This window comes from Ovis aries, chromosome 3, assembly GCF_016772045.2.
Source record: "Ovis aries strain OAR_USU_Benz2616 breed Rambouillet chromosome 3, ARS-UI_Ramb_v3.0, whole genome shotgun sequence".
NCBI classification, from domain to species: domain Eukaryota; kingdom Metazoa; phylum Chordata; class Mammalia; order Artiodactyla; family Bovidae; genus Ovis; species Ovis aries.
The window spans coordinates 179834497-179857301 of record NC_056056.1 but is presented as its reverse complement, the minus strand read 5'-3'; the positions used below and the strand labels follow the sequence as shown (position 1 = coordinate 179857301).

Sequence of the window (22805 nt, the reverse complement as noted above, 5' to 3'; positions counted from 1 at the left end):
GCTGGTGACTTTTCTTTTTTGCCCCAAGCAGTAGGGGCAGCGATGTACTTGGACCCCTCATAGAGACCCACCTGCCAACATCAGGCCTGCTTCGTCCCAGAACAGGGCCCCGGTCATCATGGTCGCCTCCTGTCCGCTTTCGAGGGAGGGCCAGAGGACGGATGGATGGTATCCCATGAGGACCACACGCTACAGTTTGGTCTTACAGTCACCCTGGAAATTAGGTCAGGAATCTGGTCTGATTTTGCCGATAAGGCAACAAAGGGGAGGGGCGAGGTAGGGGCTTGCTTTCTGCAACTCACGGTAGGTGCCACAGCTCAAACCAAGGTTGTCATTTGCCTATTGGAAACTCTACTCCTTGTTTAAAGTTACTTTTTGTTTTCAACTATTTTTTTCCCCAGAAAATTTCCTCCTACTGATTCTTCTCTCTTCTATTAGCATGAGCTAATCTGGACATTCAAGCAAAACCACCATGAGATGCAGAACTCAGCGAATCCATATGTGTGGAAACCATGGTTTATTGCTTTTGCTTGCTCTTCCCCCTTTCCTTAAGTTAGATATTCTGACTGACACGGCAGCATTAATTAGATGCTGTTCTGCACACGGAACAAACCTCCTTATCTTCAAAGTCCTTTCTTTATGACTCTAATGTGATTACCTCTGGACCTCCAGGAGGAGGCTTCCTTAATCCTAGAATTCTGGTCTCTTCCTTGTCTTACTGTTCTTAGTTAAACATTATAAGATAAGTTATCAATAAATATGCACTCAGCATTATCTCAGAGAGTGTCTGTTCTGGGAGAAACTCTCATAATCCCATGTGTTAGTGAGAATTATGCAATGTGCCATCGCCACAATTGGCACCTGAACAGAGACCACCTGATGATTTGCTTCTAACCTGTTCCTCAAGCCCAAGCAAGGGGAAAGGACATCTGCTGATCCAGGTAGGAGCTACGGCCCCTAAGCCCAGCAATGGAACGAAGTCTTCCTGACGTGCAGTAGTTTTGCTTTTGCTTTCTGCTCTAATTCTCTTTCTTCTCAAAAGCTTGCGCATAAATGTCAGCTTTCCTTTCTGCTTGCTGCCGCTGGTTGTAAGGTTTCTGGTTTAGACTTAATGAAACTTCTTCCATTGTTTCTAAGTTTTCTAACGAAACTTCTTCTCGGTGTCCTTCGTATCCACAAGAAGGTGCTTTGAAAGTGTCTGATGGGAACTAGTAGGTCATTGGTTGAGAAATGGTGTAGGTGTTGCAAATGTACAGCCTCTAAATACTTGGAATTTTGTCATATTGGGTTTCTGCTATAGAACAGTGAGAAATTCCTTGGGCTGATATTATTCCTCTGCTGGAAGCACCTCCTCCATCTCCTTTTATTATGTCTAAAACCAGCTGTATAGAATCAACAAAGACTACTTTACCAGCTCATGAATCTGCTCTAGGACGTGCTCAATCACTTCCTAATGTTTCTCAGGGTCCAGTGGTAGAAAACATGGTCAGAGAAGGTTTAGAGGAGGAAGGAACTGTAGATGCCTTCCCTGTCTTTTCACAGCAGGACAATGGCATCTCTAGTTCATTTACTAAAGGGGTTGTAGAAAGTATAGGTGGTGGATAACAAATGACACCCTGGGATTGGAAGACACTTGTAAAAATGGTTTACCTACTGCTCAATATTCCTTATCGTTTCAAGAATATAGAGATTATTGTACTATGCTTGCTTTAAACAACCTTCAAAATGGCATCTCTGTTAATATAGATATGCTTTTGGGAGAAGGACAATACATAACTGTGGCTGCTCAAACCAAAATGGACACTCAGGCTTTTACACAAGCCTCCAAAGCTGCTCATAAAGCTTGTCTTTGTTTACCCCATCTTCCAGTCCCACAGGAATCCTTTCCTGCTCTAAGACAGGAGCAAATGAACCTTACATGAGCTTTGTAGACAAATTACAAAATGCTCAGTCAGTTCAGTGCAGTCACTCATTCACGTCTGACTCTGTGACCCCATAGACTACAGCATGCCAGGCTTCCCTGTTCATCACCAACTCCTGGAGCTTGCTCAAACTCATGTCCATCGAGTTGGTGATGCCATTCAACCATCTCATCCTCTGTCGTCCCTGTCTCCTCCTGCCTTCAATCTTTCCCTGCATGAGGATCTTTTCTGAGAAGTCAAGTGTTTGCATCAAAATGCTATTGACCAACAAATTGAAAACTGGAGGCTTGGAAGATATTAACACTGCAATTAACCCATTTGAATGTAAAGTTCCAAAGAATAACAAGGAGAAATAAGAAAGCCTTCCTCAGCGATCAATGCAAAGAAATAGAGGAAAACAACAGAATGGGAAAGACTAGAGATATCTTCAGGAAAATTAGAGATACCAAGGGAATAGTTCATGAAAAGATGGGCTCAATAAAAGACAGAAATGGTATGGACCTAACAGAATCAGAAGATATTAAGAAGAGGTGGCAAGAATACACAGGAGAACTGTACAAAAAAGATCTTCACGACCCGGATAATCACGATGGTGTGATCACTCACCTAGAGCCAGACATCCTGGAATGCGAAGTCTAGTGGGCCTTAGGAAACATCACTATGAGCAAAGCTAGTAGAGGTGATGGGATTCCAGTAGCTATTTCAAACCATAAAAGATGATACTGTGAAAGTGCTGCACTCAATATGCCAGCACATTTGGAAAACTCAGCAGTGGCCACAGGACTGGAAAAGGCCACTTTTCATTCCAATCCCAAAGAAAGGCAATGCCAAAGAATGCTCAAACTACCGCACAATTGCACTCATGTTGCATGCTAGTAAAATAATGCTCAAAATTCTCCAAGCCATGCTTCAACAGTACGTGAAACATGAACTTTCAGATGTTCAAGCTGGTGTTAGAAGAGGCAGAGGAACCAGAGATCAAATTGCCAACATCCGTTGGATTATTGACAAAACAAGAGAGTTCCAGAAAAATATCTATTTCTGCTTTAGTGACTATGCCAAAGCCTTTTACTGTGGATCACCACAAACTGTGGAAAATTCTTAAAGAGATGGGAATATCAGGTCACCTGACCTGCCTCTTGAGAAATTTGTATGCAGGTTAGGAAGCAACAGTTAGAACTGGACATGGAACAACAGACTGGTTCCAAATAAGGAAAGGAGTATGTCAAGGCTGTATATTGTCACCCTGCTTATTTAACTTATATGCAGAGTACATCAGGAGAAACTCTGATTCTGCTGGATGAAGCACAAGATGGAATCAAGATTGCCGGAAGAAATATCAATAACTTCAGGTTTGCAGATGACACCACCCTATGGCAGAAAGTGAAGAGGAACTAAAGAGCCTCTTGATGAAAGTGAAAGAGGAGAGTGAAAAAGCTGGGTTAAAACTCAACATTCAGAAAACGAAGATCATGGCATCCAGTCCCATCACCTCATGGCAAATAGATGGGAAAAGAGTGGAAACAGTGACAGACTTTATTTTTCTGGGCTCCAAAATCACTGCAGATGGTGACTGCAGCCATGAAATTAAAGAATGCTTGCTCCTTGGAAGAAAAGTTATGACCAACCTAGATAGCATATTAAAAAGCAGAGACATTACTTTGCCAGCAAAGATCCATCTAGCCAAGGCTATGGTTTTCCAGTAATCCTGTAGGGATGTGAGAGTTGGAGTATAAAGAAAGCTGAGGGCTGAAAAATTGATGCTTTTGAACTGTGGTGTTGGAGAAGACTCTTGAGAGTCCCTTGGACTGCAAGGAGATCCTACCAGTCCATCCTAAAGGAGATCAGCCTGAATATTCATTGGAAGGACTGACATTGAAGCTGAAACTCCAATACTTTGGCCACCTGATTCAAAGAACTGACTCATTGGAAAAGACCCTGATACTGGGAAAGATTGAACGTGGGAGGAGAAGAGGACAACAGAGGATGAGATGGTTGGATGGCATCACCGACTCAATGGACATGAGTTTGGGTAAACTGCAGGAGTTGGTGATGGACAGGGAGGCCTGGCATTCTGCAGTCCGTGGGGTCACAAAGAGTCTGACGCACCTGAGCGACTGAACTGATCTGAACTGAACTGAATGGGATATTAAACATCACAAGTGTTCCTCACAACCCTACTGGACAAGCCATTATTGAATGTACAAATGGGCTACTGAAATTATTTTTAAATAAACAGAAAAGGAAATAATTAACCTCTCCTGGGGAATGATTGTATATTGCCCTACTCACTCTTAATCACTAGTCAATTTCCCAAAAATTCTTCACAATCAGCTGCTGCTAGACATTTTTCTCCTCCACATTCACAAGAATACCCTCTGGTACTTTTTAAACAACCACCCTCTCCTATTTGGCAAGGGCCTGTTAAATTACTAACATGGGGACGGGGATACGCTGCCGTTCTGTCTTCCTCAGGTCCACTTTGGATCCTTGCCTGTTATGTGAAACCTTATCATGAGGCACTAAGGATTTCAAGATCCATTACCAGAGTTTCATCTGCTGACCACCCAAAAGACTCCTCCTAGCACGTCTCCTCCAAAAAGACAGAGAAATAGTCATCCGCCAGCCACTGACATTACTTGAAGAGCTGAAATAGCTCGTTAGTACTGGCACACCTGTTACTCCTGATAATCCATAATAACTGTTACTGCGGCAGCTGTTATTGCAGCTACTGCTGCCACTGCCCTTTCTATATCCTCAAAAACCGTTGACCAAGTACAGACTTTTATGACTAATATAACTTCTGGCTTTACTGAACAAGTAGAAACTGATCTAATGATTTTACCTCAACTTGCAGCTTTGGACACCACAGTTTTATGGCTCAGTGAACGTCAACGTGCTCTTTGGACTCAGTCACAATTAGACCGTGACAGTATGTTTTCTCATGTGTGTGTAACACCTTATTTTCTCATAATTATTCTGAAACCTGGAATGATTTTCGTCAACAGCTAGATCCAAAATCAAACGATATACTCGATGACTCTGTCCTACACTTACAACTCATCCTTTGTCAACAAATTCAATCCCTTCAACAATGCTGTTTGGATGTTACTATTCAAACCCTCTTAGATAAAGCCACATGGCTCAACGCAAAGAACTGGTTCTCCTCCCTAAATCTAAAATCTTGTTTTTTTTTCCTTTCATCTTATTCATAATATTGCTTTGTGTTTCATTTCTAGTCAGAACATCGTTTCATTTTCTTGACTCACCTGCACTGAGGTGATACTAACACTATTCCTCCCACAAGAAGATCAAAGAAACATTCATTAAAGAAAATAAGAAGAGGGGAATTGTGGGAACCATGTTTTACTGCTTTCTCAGAAATGTCTCCTGGAATTTAATCTTGCTCATTCTCTCTTCTTTGCTTGCTCTTCCCCCCTCTCTTAAGTTAGACATTCTGACTGACATGTCGGCATTCGTTAGATGCTGTTCTGCACACAGAACAAACCCCCTTATCTTCAAAGTCGTTTCTTTATGACTCTAATCACATAATTCATAAAGAAACCAGAGATCAAATTGCCAACGTCCGTTGGATCATCGAAAAAGCAAGAGAGTTTCAGAAAATATCTATTTCTGCTTTATTGACTATGCCAAAGCCTTGACTATGTGGGTCACAACAAACTGTGTAAAATTCTTCAAGAAATGGGGATACCAGACCACCTGACCTGCCTCCTAAGAAATCTGTATGCAGGTCAAAAGCGACGGTTCGAACCAGATATGAAAAAATGAACTAGTTCCAAATTGGGAAAGGAGTATGTCAGGCTGTATATTGTCACCCAGCTTATTCAACGTATATGCAGAGTACATCATGCAAAATGCCGGGCTGGATGAAACACAAGCTGGAATTAAGATTGCCAGGAGAAATAGCAATAACGTCAGATATGTGGATGACACCACCCTTATGGCAGAAAGTGAAGAGGAACTAAAAAGCCTCTTGATGAAAATGAAAGAGGACAGTGCAAAAGCTGGCTTAAAACTCAACATTCAGAAAACTAAGATCATGGCATCCGGTCCCATCACTTCATTGCAAATAGATGGGGAAACAATGGAAACAGTGACAGACTGTTGGAGAAGGCTCTTGAGAGTCCCTTGGACTGCAAGGAGATCCAGCTAGTGAATCCTAAAGGAAATCAATCCTGAATTTGGCCACCTGATGTGAAGAACTGACTCATTTGAAAAGACCCTGATGCTTGGAAAGATTGAAGGTGGGAGAAGAAGGGACAACAGAGAATGAGATGGTTAGACGGCATCATTGACTTGATGGAGATGAGTTTGAGCAAGCTCCGCGAGTTGGTAATGGACAGGGAAGCCTGGCGTGCTCCAGTCCATGGGGTCACAAAGAATCAGACATGACTGAGCGACTGAACTGAACTGAATGTGATTACCTCTGGACTTCCAGGAGAAGACTTCCTTAATCCTAGAATTCTGGTCTCTGCCTTGCCTACTACTCTTAGTTAAAGACTACAAGATAAGTTAGCAATAAATATGCACTCAGCATTTTCTCCGAGAGTGTCTCTTTGGCGAGCTCTCCGTTTGCTGCCTCTGATAATGCTGTGTGTTTGTGAGAATCATTCGGTGTGAAGTCACTACATGTATCAGCAATCATGCCAAGCACTTTGCATGCGTGATCTCAGTTTCCTCAGAATAAAATTGAACAGATGAGGAAACTAAGGCAGAGAGCAGCTCAATAACTTATCCAAGGTCACATAACCTGCCCCTTCCTTGTAGGTTTCATCTTTTCTCAATCAGAGGACATTCTCTGCCAGCAAATGACACAGAAAAAACACTCCTCGGGGAATCTTGAGGAGGAACACTTGAGATCAATTGAGCTAGTACCTGCCTGAGGCAGTCACATTTGGTAAGTAAGTGCTTTTATATGAGAGTGCTGGGCAGGTGCCCTAACATAGCACAGGGAAGCAGGGATTCAAGTGGAGGGGAGAGGTTTCCACCTAAACTAACCCATTCCAGGTAGAGGGGACAGCACCACACTCGGCAGGACCTACTGTGTGGCAGGCACTGGCCCAGGCCACAGACACACATGATATTTGATCCTCATAAAAGTATAGGGAAATAGTCTTCTCATTTTACAGGTGAGAGCAGGTAAGGTGCTCCAGGTCACACAGGTGAGAGATGGCAAAGGCCAGATTGGAGTTCAGTTCAAGGTCCACTGACCTTCACAGAGTGGCTGGGGCTGGAGGCAGGGCAAGAGCTGAAAGAAACAGCTTCTGTGATGACACTCCAGGGTCCGGGAGCAGGAGGAGATTTGGACCAAAGGGAGAGGGCAGGAGAAGCCCTATCTGGCCTTGGGAACTCCCTCTGCTGTCCTCTCTCCCTGTGAGCTGTCCTGGCCTCACTTATGAGTCACTTGTTGGGTGGTGGGAGGAAGTCAGCACCTTGGACTTGGCTCCCTGAGTAGACAGCCCAGAAGGAGGCCTTGGGGACAGATTCCTGGTTGCGGGACTCCCCCGACCCCTGCGGGCGGCTGGAGGTTGCTTATTCATCCCCTTCTTGGTTCTTGATTCTTCTTGGGTTAATTCAGCCAGTTGGCACCACTTCAACTCCAGGTCACAAGTAGGAACCAGCCAGAGAAGAGACAGCTGATTACCTGAGCAGCCCCCCAGGTCTTCTGAGCCCATGGTGGCCCCAGTAGTGTCTCGGAGATCTCCTTTCAGCTCCTTGTTTGCATAGGGCTGTCCTATCTTTTTGCCTTTTCATACTGTTCATGAGGTTCTCAAGGCAAGAATACTGAAGTGTTTTGCCATTCCCTTCTCCAGCGGACCTCATTTTGTCAGTACTCTCCACTCTCTTTCATAAGCCTCTTATCTTTCTCCAGCAGAGGGCAGACAGACTGAAAACCACAATCACAGAAAACTAACCAATCTGATCACATGGACCACAGCCTTGTCTGACTCAGTGAAACTATGAGCCATGCTGTGTAGGGCCACCCAAGACAGAGGGGTAAGGAACCTAGTGATGGATTTACTGGGAAAAGTTTCAGCACTCGGCTGGTTTGTGTCCTAGCTGGACTGCACCCCATACCCTTCCTAAAATGTTGAGACCAACAGCAGAGATGCCATCTCTGCAGCAGTCCAACCCCTCAGGCTTTTAGTCCACTCCTGCTCTTTCTCAGATTTCCTGGCTTCCTAAGTCAGCTCTTGCTTTTCCGCCAAAATTTTCATTTGGAAAAATGAACCCAGGATCACACGTTTTGTTTAGTTGTTGCATTCCTCTTAAGCCAGCTTTTGATATCGGAATTGATCCTTTTGCTTTGGCTTTCCCACCCAGACCCCTATGTCTTGGATTATGGAGTCTCTGCTGCAATTGTCTGAGCTAATCCTGCTTGGGTAGGAAAACCAGGAACCATTGCATAAGGAAGTCTAATCATAGGGGTTGAGTAAGGCTAGGGGAGGGGTGAAGTGAGTGGCACCATCAGCCTTTGGGAGGGGTGGTGCTGGCGACGGTTTGTCTCCAAAGGAGCACTACCCACCTTCCAAACCCAGGAGGCCTTCAAGCTGAACCACCTGACGAACTTGGCGGGGGTAGGGGAGAGAGTAAGGCTGAGAGACAGCTTTATTTTTCATTTTATGTATTTTTGAATTTTGTAACATGGACTTTTATGACTTGGTCAAAAACAGATATTGAAATAGACCTAACCAGGGTCTTCCCTGGTGGCTCAGAGGTTAAAGTGCCTCCCTTCAATGCGGGAGACCTGGGTTCGATCCCTGGGTTGGGAAGATCCCCTGGAGAAGGAAATGGTAACCCACTCCAGTATTCTTGCCTGGAAAATCCCATGGACGGAGAAGCCTGGTAGGCTACAGTCCATGGGGTTGCAAAGAGTCAGACACGACTGAGCAACTTCACTTTCACTTTTCACTTTCAGGGTCACTCAGTATCAAGAGCCAAAGACAGGACTCAAACCCAGATCTGTAGCCATGAGCCTGAACTCCTTTGCCAGCATCACAAGAGGGTACATAAATCTGTGGTTTTAACCTAAATCGATCCGGGGGTGCTGCTGGGACACAGAAGAAAGCCAGGGGAAGACACAGACATCTGCACCTGCAGCCCAGAAGAGATGTCCTCAGGGGCCTGCTGGGATTTCAGCTGCTTTCCAAAGGCAGAAGAGTCTTTAAGGTTGGAGCACAGTGACCCCTCGCCTTAGAGAGGCTCCCAGAGCTACTGGGCGGGCAGGGTCCCTGAGGCAAAATAACCTGGGTCCCCATGAACTACAGTCATGACCTCGGCAAGGTCAGCCAGCCTCTCAGAGTCTCAATTTCTTCATCAGGAAAATGGGGAAGATAATATACGCTATCCTAAGCGTCGGTGCTGTTATGAGTCTAGCACACTCCCCAGAGAGACATGTCAGGTCCCAGGGAGCACTTGGGACCTCCAGTCAGCTTGCTAATGAGATCTGCTCTCAGTGGGGACCCTCGCGGGTGGAGGAGAGCCTGGCCTCATGTGGTCCTTTCTCTCCTCCTCATCTGTAATGTAAGTGGGCTGATCAGAAGCTCTCCCAACCCTGACATTCCAGGATTCAGGGTGCCTGTTATGGACTTTAGCGTTGTCTGCACTAGCGGCATGGGAGGAGAGATGGCGGCCACAGAAAAGGGCCCTGGGGGTGGCTCTGGAGCTGGGAAGGCATGTCTGGCACGGCCATCTCCTCCTCGCTTCCCCGGTCTCCTCCTCCACTCCCACCGGAGACTGTGCAGCCCTTGCCCCGCCTTCTCTGGATTTGTCTCAGGAATGCTGGTAACTGGAGGTTCTAAACCTGTCTCCAAAAGCATTCCCAACCCCACACCACCCCAGCAGAAAAATTCCAGGCCAAAGCGATTTCCCAACCTGGCAGGAAGCTACCTGCCTGGGCAGAGGTGGGAGGGCAATGTGGACCCAGACATGGGTCCACGGTCGGCAACACACGAGGGCCCCTGACCCTAATCCCTTGCCCTCTGGGCCCAACACACCTCCCCTCCTTTCCAAACCTTTCCTTGGCTCCCAGCCACTAGGAGGAGGGGCGCTTTCATTGGCTTAACCCTTCTCTCCCCAGGCTTCCAGTCCCCCTTTCTGCTCTGGGTAGTGAATAGCCCCAACCCCCATCTCTATGGTGCTGCTTCTTCTCTCAACAACTTGCAGGGTGAGTATTATTATGTTTTCTATTTCCGAGCAGGGGCAGCCCAGACTGAGGAAGTCAGATGCTTTCCTCTCGGCCACATCACTAGGAAGCTGGCTCACCAGAATTCCAGACCCAAAGACAGCAGAAGTCTGTCCTGTGGGCTAGCCCGGCCTCATCTCCTTGTGCCCCACAGGCCCCTGTGAGCCACTGCTTCAAGCGTGAGGCCAGATAAGAACCATGAGATGCACACGTGCCTCGCTGGTCAACAGCAAGGTTGGCAAGGATGAAGACCAGGTATTATATATCTCCACCTCCCCAGGGCCAGGCAAGCACAGACACTCACAAAGCGCCAGCTGAAGGGGCCTTCCCTTGTGATCAGAAGGGACATGGCACCAGGGGCTGCTTGGCCCTGGCAGCCTGGTCCAGGCAGCACTGGGGCCTGGCCTCCCAGCCTTCATTCTTTACAGGACCCTGTCCCACGGCCAAGAGGAAACAAAGGGCCAAGGTAAGCTCTGGGTGCAGGCTTTCTGGCTTCAGGGGGAGTGCAGGTCACAATTTCTTTTTCTAGCAGCTTCTCTGTGCAAACACAAGCCTCCCGTGGTATGTTTAAATGTCAAGGTAGGCCTTTGCCTCGGTCTCGCCACGTCGGCTCCCTCCTCCCTTCCCACCAGCTCAGGAATCAAACCAGGGTCTCCTGCGTTGCAGGTGGATTCTTTACCAACTGAGCTATGAGGGAAGCCCCCACCTACGCAAACCGCCAAGTAACTGGAGAAAGATGTGGAGCAGCTTAAAACTACCTGATGAGATGGGAGTGGAAGTTACTCCTGCGTCATGGGAATAGTTTTCCAAAGACTGTCTCCTGGTTTCTGACTCCCTTTTCTTCTCTGCCTTCTGTCCAATATCTGTTCCAAACTCAGATTATTTGGAGAGGGGTGGGCAGCCACCTAGGCAGGAGCGATTCAGCTTGAACGGGCAGAGACAGAAATCCGTCCTCTGTGGAACCCTAACCAAAAATACTGTTTTTTTCCCCCAGAAGACAAACAGTAGGTGTATTAATAGAAGCAGCATGTTTTGTAACTGCAGAGAATCATGTAAATATTTCATGAGCCCTGACTGGCATTCTGCACCTCTGCTCAGCATTTATGCTCCAGTTATCCATGTCTGAAGTCAGGAATCTGTAGTGTCCAAGTGCCTGCTCTGCCATTTCTTGGCTGTGTGACCTTGAAGGAGTCACTTAACCTCTCTGAGCATCAGACTTTAATCTGTAAAATGTCAAGAACAATGATCCCCTCGAATCCTTTCTCTGAGTATTATTATTGGGATCAATGAAATGAGCATATGCTTTGTAAACTCTACAACTTATACCTGTCACATGTCACATATTGCCACTCTGTTGTATATCCCATCTTCTAACTAATTCTCACTTGTCACCCATTAGCACCAATTCTAATTCTCCAGTTCTGTTCTCTTATTCACTCCCTGCCCCCTGAATATATCCCACTTGTTTTTGTTTTCTAAGCATTCATTTACATATTTATTTGGTCTTAGTTGTGGCCCAAGGGATCTTTAGTTGGAGTATGTGGGATCTAGTTCCCGGACCAGGGATTGAACCTGGGTCCCCTGCATTGGGAGCACAGAGTGAGCCGCTGGACCACCAGGGAAGTCCCTATCCCCTTTGTTTTTAAACCTCTGGGCTTTTACTGGTTGACAAGAGGTAAAACGTAGCAATGCCTCTGAAATTTATTATGGTTGAAAGCAAGTAAGATTGCCTGATTCAGAATCCCAGGTCCATGTATGAACTTCTGTGAGTTTTCAAGCAAGTTACTTCACCTTTCTCTGCCTTGGTTTTCCCATCTGAAAAATGGGACAAATAACTGTCCTTATCCCATAGGACGGCTGCGAGACAGGAATTCATTAACCCATCCAAAGAGTTTAGAACACTGCTTGGCACGTGGCGGCCTCCTGATTAGCCTTCTACCTCCTTGGCTCTTGGCTTTAATTAACACTGATCAGGAGAATGACTGCATAATACTCGGGAAATCACAGAGACCAGTGTGCAGAAGAAAGGACTGAGGGGTAGGAGAAAGAAAAATGGAGCTGGAAAGGGAAAAGAAGGGAAAGAGAAAGTAAAAGACAGCAGACTGTGTTTTGAGAAGGTGTTTAGAGCAGCTTAGATGGGGAAAAAGAGGCTGGGGAACAAAGGGAATCACAATACTGTGTGAAATGAGAGAGATTGATTTGTTAAAGTTTGGTGACTATTTATTGATTATGTACAAAATACGGTTCTTATTAATGAAAGTTTGTAATCCAGGCAGGAAGGCCAAGCAAACACATGAATAGTGAACCTGCAGAGCAAGAGGGCTTTGCTGTGGCCTTGTAAGCCATCTCTCAAGGTAGCTCATGATCAAATGTCAGGTTGGTGAGATGGGAAATTAATAATTCAGAGGGAAGCAAGACCCCTGGGGACCAGCAGGGGTCAGCAGCACACAGAGAGAGGAATTGAGCAGAGTCCCGAGAGTGGTGAGGTCTTAGCTGCCTGCTTTCTGCACTGCGAACCTCATTCTTAGATCCACTTTTCCTTTAGATTGAGAGTGACTCTGGATCTAGGCTCTGGCATGTTTATAAATGTCTTTATTTTCCCCTCTCTTATAAATGATTGGTGGCTAGGCAGAGGCTTTTAAGTTCCAAGCACTTTTCCTGCAGAACTTCGAAGGGATCGTTCCATGGTCCTTTAGCATTCAGTGGTGCTGACTCAATTTCTGACCCTATCAAAACATGTTTCTTTATAGGCAACCCACTTTTTCTCTTTAAAAACATCTTCACGATATCAGATACTCTTCCATGCTCTGAAAACACATTGTAGTACAAGACAGACATGATATCCAATCTCATGGAACTTGTTTAGTTGCTAACTCATGTTTGACTCTTTGGCGGCTTCATGGTCTGTAGCCCACCAGGATTTCCCAGGCAAGAATACTGGAGTTGGTTTCCGTTTCCTTCTCCAGGGGCTCTTCCTGACCCAGAGATTAAACCCATGTCTTCTGAATTGCAGGTGAATTCTTAACCACTGAGCCACCAGGGAAGCCCCATGGAATTTACATTCCATATTATTATTTATTTTGATATCTGTGTTTGCATCTTGTGTCTTCAGCCAGCCTGAAAATACCTTGTAGGGCAAGACTTTGTCTTACTTATCACTCTGTTCTTGACACTTGATACACTGACTGGTATGTAGTTAATGAACAGGAAATATACGTGGATTAAAAATTGCACTATATTAAAAAAGATTGTAAGAAAGCACTTTGTAAATTTCAAATCACAATTCAAATAAGACATTTGTAGTTATTCTTTTAAATTGTTAATAATTACTTACTCTACATCAGCCACTGTTTCAGGCCTCTGTATTAATATACAGATATAATAAAATAGAGTTCCTGCCTTCAAGCCAGTATAGACCAGATATTCCCTATTTTCTCAAGTACTGCTCTTAAGAAATTAGCTTAATGGCAGCTAATTGGTTTAATGTATTTAAAATGTATAGCCTGAGGATCACTTTCAGAATAGCAGAATAAGGACCTCTGAAAATAAATGCAGTGAAAACACTGGCAAAACATCAACTTTTTAGAATTCTGTAAATTAATCAAAGGCTCGTAACAATCTGATGAGTGTTTAGTCAAGAAAAACAGTTGAATCTCAATAAGAGCAATGAACTTTGTGCTGTTTTAACTTGTCCTGTTTCTATCTACTTCCCTCAGCTCCATGATAGCCTTGAAAACTAGCAACTCGTAACCAAGATAGCTGTGAAAACCAGCAGCCTAATTAATAGTCACAACAGGGGGCAGAGTGGGTTTGGAGCTACTGAGAAGATCTTCACTTTACCTGTTTGGCAGCTCCCAGGAAAAGCCCTATTTAGTTTGTCTTTATTGATTTGACTCAGAGCTCACTGAGAAAAACCCTGTGTCTTGGGAGATTGTTTTTTTTTGGGGGGGGGGGTGGAGATTGTTGTTGGAACAATCAGTGGCGATTGTTTAATATCACAACTCTCTGAGGTGCCAACTGCAGTTGGGGTAAAGGAAAGAGTGTTTGAAAAACCTAAAAGAAAGATTGTGTCTGTGTGCGTGCACACTCAGCCACGTCCAACTGTTTGCGACACCATGGACTATAGCCTGCCAGACTCCTCTGTCTGTAGAATTTTCCAGGCAAGAATTTTGGAGTGTGTTGCCATTTCCTTTGGGGATATAACGTTCATAGGGGCTTTGAAAAGCTCTGACATGACCCTGGGAATCCAGAGGGCCACAGACATGTACAGAAATACATATGCTCAAAAAGACCTGAGAAGATGCTCATATTTCACCTCTGGCTGACCTACCAGGAAATGGATGCCAAGGCAAAGTTGTAAACCTCTTGCTGGATGGAGCACTGAAGACATGCCCAACATACAGAGCAGAGCGCCCTTCAACAGAGGATATGAGGCTTATTGGTTAAAGTATCTCAAAGGAATCTCTAATCATTAGCTGAGCATTTCAACTACTAGATTAATTACCCAGCAGAAGCATCCGTGGATGCACATCACACAGAATACAGACTATACAGAATTAGTCCAGGAAAATCACTAAACAAACAAGGGCAACTGTAACAAATACAGTGACAACCAAAATAGTAACAGCAATAGATGCTAGGGAGGGAGAGAGTAGCAGACTTCTACAGTTGCTACATTGTATTAAATGTATGGTTTTCAACAAAAACATTGTGAGACTTGCAAACAAGACAACAAATGGGAACATAGACACCATACCTGCTTATTTAACTTCTATGCAGAGGACATCATGAGAAACGCTGGGCTGGAAGCACAAGCTGGAATCAAGATTACTAGGAGAAATATCAATAACCTCAAATATGCAGGTGACACCACCCTTATGGCAGAAAGTGAAGAGGAACTAAAGAGCCTCTTGGTGAAAGTAAAAGAGGAGAGTGAAAAAGTTGGCTTAAAGCTCAACATTCAGAAAACGAAGATCATGGCATCTGGTCCCATCACTTCATGGCAAATAGATGGGGAAAGAGTGGAAACAGTGTCAGACTTTATTTTTCTGGGCTCCAAAATCACCACAGATGGTGATTGCAGCCATTGTTGTAGCCACGCGTTCCAGGAAACAAACTCACTCAGAAGGACAGTGCAGATAGTGGAGTTCAGTTTATTACACCAGCGGGCCCAAGGCAGAGTCTCCTCTTAGCCAAGGACCCCGACCAGCATTTGTGAAAATCTTTTATACCCCATGTGTACGTGTCCGAACCCACCACCCCAAATTCCTTGAGACTTACATAAACCGAGGAAAATACAATCCTAATAATCCCATCATTCACATGCTATGTGCTCATGTGCTCAACCAGTCAAACAGTTAGCCAATAATCAATAAACCCGAGGTTACACTCCGATTGATACAGAAAAATTTATGGCCTGTCTGGAGGAAGGGGCGATTAGTGTATGTTTTCTCTTAGGTGATGAGTAACCTGGATACAGTCTTCAAGGTTCCCCTGTCTGGAGGGGGTCTTATCCTTCTGTTGTTGTTTTCATAGGCACTAAACACAGAGTTCAGAGTCCATTGGAAAGGTGGCCGAGCATGATCAGCATGAACAGGCCTAAGATGGAGTCCAGGACCTATGAATTCCTTCTTCACCATGAAATTAAAAGACGCTTACTTCCTGGAAGGAAAGTTATGACCAATCTAGACAGCATATTAAAAAGCAGAGACATTACTTTGTCAACAAAGTTCCATCTAGTCAAGGCTACGGTTTTTCCAGGGGTCATGTATGGATGTGAGAGTTGGACTATAAAGAAAGTTGAGCATCGAAGAACTGATGCTTTTGAACTGCGGTGTTGGAGAAGACTCTTGAGGGTCCCTTGGACTGCAAAGAGATCCAACCAGTCATTCTAAAGGAGATCAGTCCTGAGTATTCATTGGAAGGACTGATGCTGAAGCAGAAACTCTAATACTTTGGCCACCTGATGTGAAGAGCTGACTCATTGGAAAAGACCCTGATGCTGGGAAAGATTGAGGGCAGGAAGAGAAGGGGACGAAAGAGGATGAGATGGTTGGATGGCATCACCGACTCAATGGACATGGGTTTGGGTGGACTCCGGGAGTTGGTGATGGACAGGGAGGCCTGTCGTGCTGCGGTTCATGGGGTCACAAAGAGTTGGACACGACTGAGCGACTGAACTGAACTGAGGGAAATTAGGAGAATAAAATCAACTAAAGAAATAGAAATTATGTTTTTAAAAGAAACAAATAGAAATTATGGAGCTGAACTGAAACTGAAACCATACCCAGGAAGAGACCATCAATAGAAACCATCCCTGAGGAAGCCCAGATGTTAGAGCTACCTGTCAGTTTTAAATCAGCTATTATATTATAAATGTATTCAAAGAACTAAAGAAAACCATGTCCAAAGACAAAGTATGAGAAAGATGTCTCACGAAATAAAGAATATCAACTAAACTTTTGGGTGTAAGATAGGTTACAAGGAAGTATTAAACAACAGGGGGAATGTAGCTAATATTTTTCAATAACGGTAAATGGAGTATAATCTTTTAAAGAGAGATGCTGGGAAAGTTTGAGGGCAGGAGGAGAAAGGGGTGACAGAGGATGAGATGGTTGGATGGCATCATCAACTCCACGGACATGAGCTCAATTAAGTAAATTCCAGGAGACAGTGAAGGACAGGGGAAGCTTGGTGTGCTGCAGTCCATGGAGTTATAAACAGTTGGATGCAACTGAGTGACTGAACAACAACAATTTTTTTTAATTGTATAACAAATTTTAAAAATAATAAATTAAAATTTTAATTAAAAATTCAGTATGGGAAATTCTGAAGGAGATCAGCCCTGGGATTTCTTTGGAAGGAATGATGCTGAAGCAGAAACTCCAATACTTTGGCCACCTCATGCAAAGAGTTGACTCATTGGAAAAGACTCTGATGCTGGGAGGGATTGGGGGCAGGAGGAGAAGGGGACGACAGAGGATGAGATGGCTGGATGGCATCACGGACTCAATGGACGTGAGTCTGAGTGAACTCCGGGAGTTGGTGATGGACGGGGAGGCCTGGTGTGCTGCGGTTCATGGGGTCAAAAAGAGTCAGACACGACTGAGCGACTGAACTGAACTGATGGGAAATTAGGAGAATAAAATCAACTAAAGAAATAATGTTTTTAAAAGAAACAAATAGAAATTATGGAGCTAAAAAGCATAATCACTGAAATAGTTTCATAAGAGGAGCTCAACAGCAGATTGGAGCAGGCAGGAGAGATTAAGAGAACCAGTATGAGTAACTGTAGGTGAATATGAAAGACAGCATACATACTTTTTCATCTGTAACAATTTTCTTCTAATTGACTTAAAAGACAAATGCAAAAAGCAACAATTATAAAGCTATGTTTATAGACTGACTTAAAATGCATAAAGATGTCATTTGTATGACAACAATGCCACAAGGGTGGAGAGAGAGAATAGATCTACAGTGAAGTAAAGTTTTTGTCTATGATTAAAATTAAGTTAGTACTAATCTGAACTAGATTGTTTTTGAGATGTTAAATATAATCCTCAGAAGAACTTCTAAAAAAAGACTTTGAAAATGTAGCAAACAAAAAAAAAATCAACACGAAAATTAAAATGTTAATCGAGATAACGGCCAACAAGCATATGAGAAGATGCTCAACATCATTAGTCTTTAGGGATACACAAATCAAAACCACAATGAGATAATACTTCATACCCACTGGGGAACAAATGAACAATAACAAATGTTGGTGAGGATGTGGAGAAATTGGAATTCTCTTACATTGCTGTTGGGAAAGAAAAATGATACAGCTGCTATAGAAAGCAGTTTGGCAGTTGTTCAAAAAGCAAAACATATGTCACCAAATGACTAACCAGTTCCACTCCTAGGGATAAACCCAAGAAAAATGAAAACAGATGTCTGAACACAAAAATTTGTACATGAATGTACATGGCACCATTATTCATATAGCCAAACAGTGGAGACAACCTAATACCCATCAACTGATGAAATAATACGTGAAACGTAGCATATACAAACAATGAAGCGCTCTCGGCTTCAGAAGAAATAAAATCTCGAGACAGTTACAACATGGACGACCTTCCAGGGCATCATGCTAAGTGAAATAAGGCAGACATGAGAAGACATATATGTAATACTTATTTTATTATTCCACTTATATGGAATATAGACAATATTTATTGCATGATTCCATTTAGATGAGGTATGTGGAATAGTCATAAAATACACATCAGCAGGTGGAATAGTGGTTACCAAGGACTGGGGGGTGGGGGGATGAACGGGGAGTTACTGTTTAATGGGTACAGAGTTTGAGTTTGGGGTGATGAAATCAAGTTCTGGAGATGGATAGCAGTGATAGCTGTACACAAAGTGAATGTGCTTAATGCTATTGAACTGTACACTTGAAAATGGTTAAAATGGTAAATCTTATGCACATTTTACCTACAGTGCAAAAGTTTTTTTTAATTACACAGAAAAAAATATTTAGGACCTATTATTTTATTATTTAATATGTCTTATATATTGCATCTATAAAGAAGGGAAAAGAGGAACAGAGTCCTTCTGATTTTCAAACACTGATGATTTCCCCTGGCAGTCTCTCTTTTTCAGGCCTGGTTTGTTTTATTCAAAGAAAACACCAGCAGATCCCTGGCACCTAATTCCTCGTGCAGAGGGGGAGAACAATAAATGTTTATAGAATGACCATCAGCCCCCCGAGTCCTACTGCAGATCGAAGTCTACAGGGGGTGGAATCAAAGGCTGTGATGGTGGAGAGCATGGATGGCAGAGCCTACGCTACCTGGGGTCTGCTACCTGGGGTCTAGGTGGAGGGGTCAGGAGAGGTTTCCAGAATGATGTCAGATCTGACGAGAGTAGAATGGAAGCAGAGGAAAAGCTTAAGCAAAGGCAGGGAGGCATGAGAAAGCTTTCAAAACTACATGTAGTGGGGCCAGCAGGAGCCAGTCAGGCCAAGAGAAGTAAGAGCTAAATCCCAACATAATAATTGTGAGGTTATTTTTTATATGCCCCCCACCCTTTCGCAGATGACCCATAGAGACTGCTATGCACACGTGCTTCAGTTCAGTTCAGTTCAAGTCGCTCAGTCGTGTCCGACTCTTTGCGACCCCATGAATCACAGCACGCCAGGCCTCCCTGTCCATCACCAACTCCCAGAGTTTACCCAAACTCATGTTCATCGAGTCAGTGATGCCATCCAGCCATCTCATCCTCTGTCGTCCCCTTCTCCTCCTGCCCCCAATCCCTCCCAGCATCAGAGTCTTTTCCAATGAGTCAACTCTTCTCATGAGGTGGCCAAAGTATTGGAGTTTCTGCTTCAGCATCAGTCCTTCCAATGAACACCCAGGACTAATCTCCTTTAGGATGGACTGGTTGGGTCTCCTTGCAGTTCAAGGGACTCTCAAGGGTCTTCTCCAACACCACAGTTCAAAAGCATCAATTCTTCGGCACTCAGCTTTCTTCACAGTCCAACTCTCACATCCATACATGACCACTGGAAAAACCACAGCCTTGACTAGACGGACATTTGTTGGCAAAGTAATGTCTCTGCTTTTTAATATGCTATCTAGGTTGGTCATATCTTTCCTTCCAAGGAGTAAGCATCTTTTAATTTCATGGCTGCAGTCACCATCTGCAGTGATTTTGGAGCCCAGAAAAATAAAGTCTGACACTGTTTCCACTCTTTCCCCATCTATTTCCCCTGTTTCCCCATCTATTTCCCATGAAGTGATAGGACCAGATGCCATGATCTTCGTTTTCTGAATGTTGAGCTTTAAGCCAACTTTTTCACTCTCTTTCACTTTCATCAAGAGGCTCTTTAGTTCCTCTTCACTTTCTGCCATAAGGGTGGTGTCATCTGCATACCTGAGGTTATTGATATTTCTCTTGGCAATCTTGATTCCAGCTTGTGCTTCTTCCAGTCCAGCGTTTCTCATGATGTACTCTGCATGTAAGTTAAATAAGCAGGGTGACAATATACAGCCTTGACATACTCCTTTTCCTGTTTGGAACCAGTCTGTTGTTCCATGTCCAGTTCTAACTGTTGCTTCCTGACCTGCATATAGGTTTCTCAAGAGGCAGGTCAGGTGGTCTTGTATTCCCATCTCTTTCAGCATTTTCCATAGTTTCTTGTGATCCACACAGTCAAAGACTTTGGCATAGTCAATAAAGCAGAAATAGATGTGTTTCTGGACCTCTCTTGTTTTTTCGATGATCCAGCGGATGTTGGCAATTTGATCTCTGGTTCCTTTGCCTTTTCTAAAACCAGCTTGAACATCAGAAAGTTCACGGTTCACGTATTGCTGAAGCCTGGCTTGTTCTTTTTTCATTTAAAACAAATTCACATGTTTTGTAAAAGTCACGGTTTTGAGCACGTTTCTTTGAAAACTGTTGATGGTTTTGTAATTATTTATTTTCTCAGATTTCTTTTGCACTGCAGTTTTTAGGATCCTTTTGGAAATAGTGTGACTACTGCATTTTGTAGCGTGAGTGGTAGTAAATGGCCTTAAGTTCTTAACAACAAATGGATTTCTGTAAAGAGACCAAAATGGTGACTTATCAGTTATTCTTATGCCCCCTAAAAAGTGGCTCTGCTTCAGCAGATACTTGCCAGTTTTTAATTTATCCATGACTTCTCACCCTACCGCACCCCCATATACCTCCTAACATCAGCTGTCCTGTTTCAGCACTTCTCTGGGGTTCAGTGTGCAGCGAGCAAGTTTTGTGTCAGAAATCCCCTCTCATAACAAATAGATTTAACAGACTCAGCTTACGTAAAGCTACCTGTGTTCTCTTCATATATCTGTAAAAAGATGTCCCTAATTGATTACGTAGTGTAAGAATAGTTGCAGATAGATCAGAAAGACCAGCCGTGAATTAATTATCCTGCCTATATAGAGGAAGAGTAATCACTGAAGAAAACTGATTAGTTGTTACTAGCCAGTTTAACTTATTCAAAGCCTCTGTTATTTTATTGCATACTAAACTAGTGAATTCGCTGGAGAAGGCAGTGGCACCCGACTCCAGTACTCTTGCCTGGAAAATCCCATGGGCGGAGGAGCCTGGTAGGCTGCAGTCCATGGGGCCTAAGGGTCGGGCACGACTGAGGGACTTCACTTTCACTTTATCTTTTGGCAAATATGCAGTCTGATAGCAACCTGCCACCTTGTGGCGAAATTTATAAAGACACCCTCTCGGACACAGTTCTGACCAGTTTTGTTATTGTCACAGTGATGGTGATGATGATGATAAGGATGATTAGATATCATTTATTGCGCTCCTACACTGTTAGAATTTATAGATACATTCCTCCATTTAATTTTTGCACTCGTCTTTTTTTCTGCTGGGAAATGACCTACCTCCATCTCCGGCAGACATGCAAGTGTCCTCCCTGGATGGACAGACTTCAAGCAAAGCAGCTTCCAGAGAGAAGGAGAAAGCAAGCAACCAGGCTTCAGCTGGCAATTAAGCATGATCTAATACAGGGAGGTTTGAAGAAAATGATTTGCGGTTGCATTCCTCAACCACCTGCAGGCTGCACCCCACCCCTGGGTGTGGGAGGCAGGGGTGCAAGGGTGAGGATTACCAGCTTTAGTCCAATATTTGAACCCCATCACATCGCTTACCACGGCCTTGGAAAAGTAATTTCCCTCTCTGAATTTCTACTTTCCATCTTTAATTCTGTAGCCTTTCATTTTCTCATCTATAAATGTGAATAACACTGTCTATTTTCAGAGGGTGACTTTGAGGATTAATATATGAATAGAAAGAGAGAAGGGAAATGCTACTCACTCCAGTATTTTTACCTGGGAAATCCCATGGACAGAAGGAGCCTGGTGGGCTACAGTCCACAGGGTCACAAAAGAGTCAGACATGACCTAGTGACTAAACGACCACAACAACCTACTGAATACGGTTGCTGAGGAAATACAGGTAAGACACGCAATGCCCAACACACAGCAGGCCCTCAATAAGGGGCCCGCAAGTACTGCGTTTGTGGACGGTGCTCATGGGTGGTTTTCAGGTTTTTATTAGACTTTTGTGGGATTTCCCAAGGTTTCTACATCAATTATGTATTACTTCTGCATCTCTGGGGGAGAAACGTTATACAAATAGAAGCATAGGGAAGGTGCCCGGTGCAAAGTCACCTCTTAAGAAATAGGTACCTATTACCCCACCCCACCTCCCGGCTGGCAAGCCCTTCCCTCTGAAGCCCGGCGAGAAGGGCCCCCAGGGTCTCATCCAAAGTCACTGCTGCTGGCCAGAGAGAAGCTTGGTGGCGATAAAGAACCCACCTGCCAATGCAGGAGACGTAAGAGATTCAGGTTCAATCCCTAGGGCGGAAAGATCCCCTGAAGAAGGAAATGGCAACCCACTTCAGTATTCTTGTCTGGAGAATCCCATGGACAGAGAAGCCTGGCGGGCTACAGTCCACGGGGTCGCAAAGTGTCGGACACAACTGAAGCGACTTAGCAGCAGAGACGCTACCATCAGAGAAAGGAGTCAGGAGCAAGGGGGATGTGTGAGACATATGAACTCTGGGGAAAGAAGGGGTTCTGAATCCCTCCCTGTGCTCAGGGAGGTGCATCTGGGGGGCTTTCTGCCTCTGTGGTCACCAGGGAAAC

General features: G+C 44.2%; 1 long non-coding RNA gene across 10 annotated transcripts; it reads left to right on the top strand.

Annotated features, from left to right (window-relative positions):
- The first annotated feature begins 778 nt into the window (after window positions 1-778).
- LOC121819155 (uncharacterized) lies at window positions 779-21962 on the top strand. 10 transcript variants are annotated; one of them, XR_006059395.2, is made up of 7 exons: window positions 779-941; window positions 6711-6840; window positions 8863-9113; window positions 10024-10110; window positions 10283-10383; window positions 10557-10594; window positions 10795-21962. It is a non-coding gene; the product is annotated as an uncharacterized LOC121819155 (long non-coding RNA). The 10 variants fall into 10 exon arrangements; XR_006059394.2 differs by lacking the exon at window positions 10557-10594; XR_006059393.2 differs by having other exon boundaries at window positions 10557-21962.
- The last annotated feature ends 843 nt before the right edge of the window (window positions 21963-22805 follow it).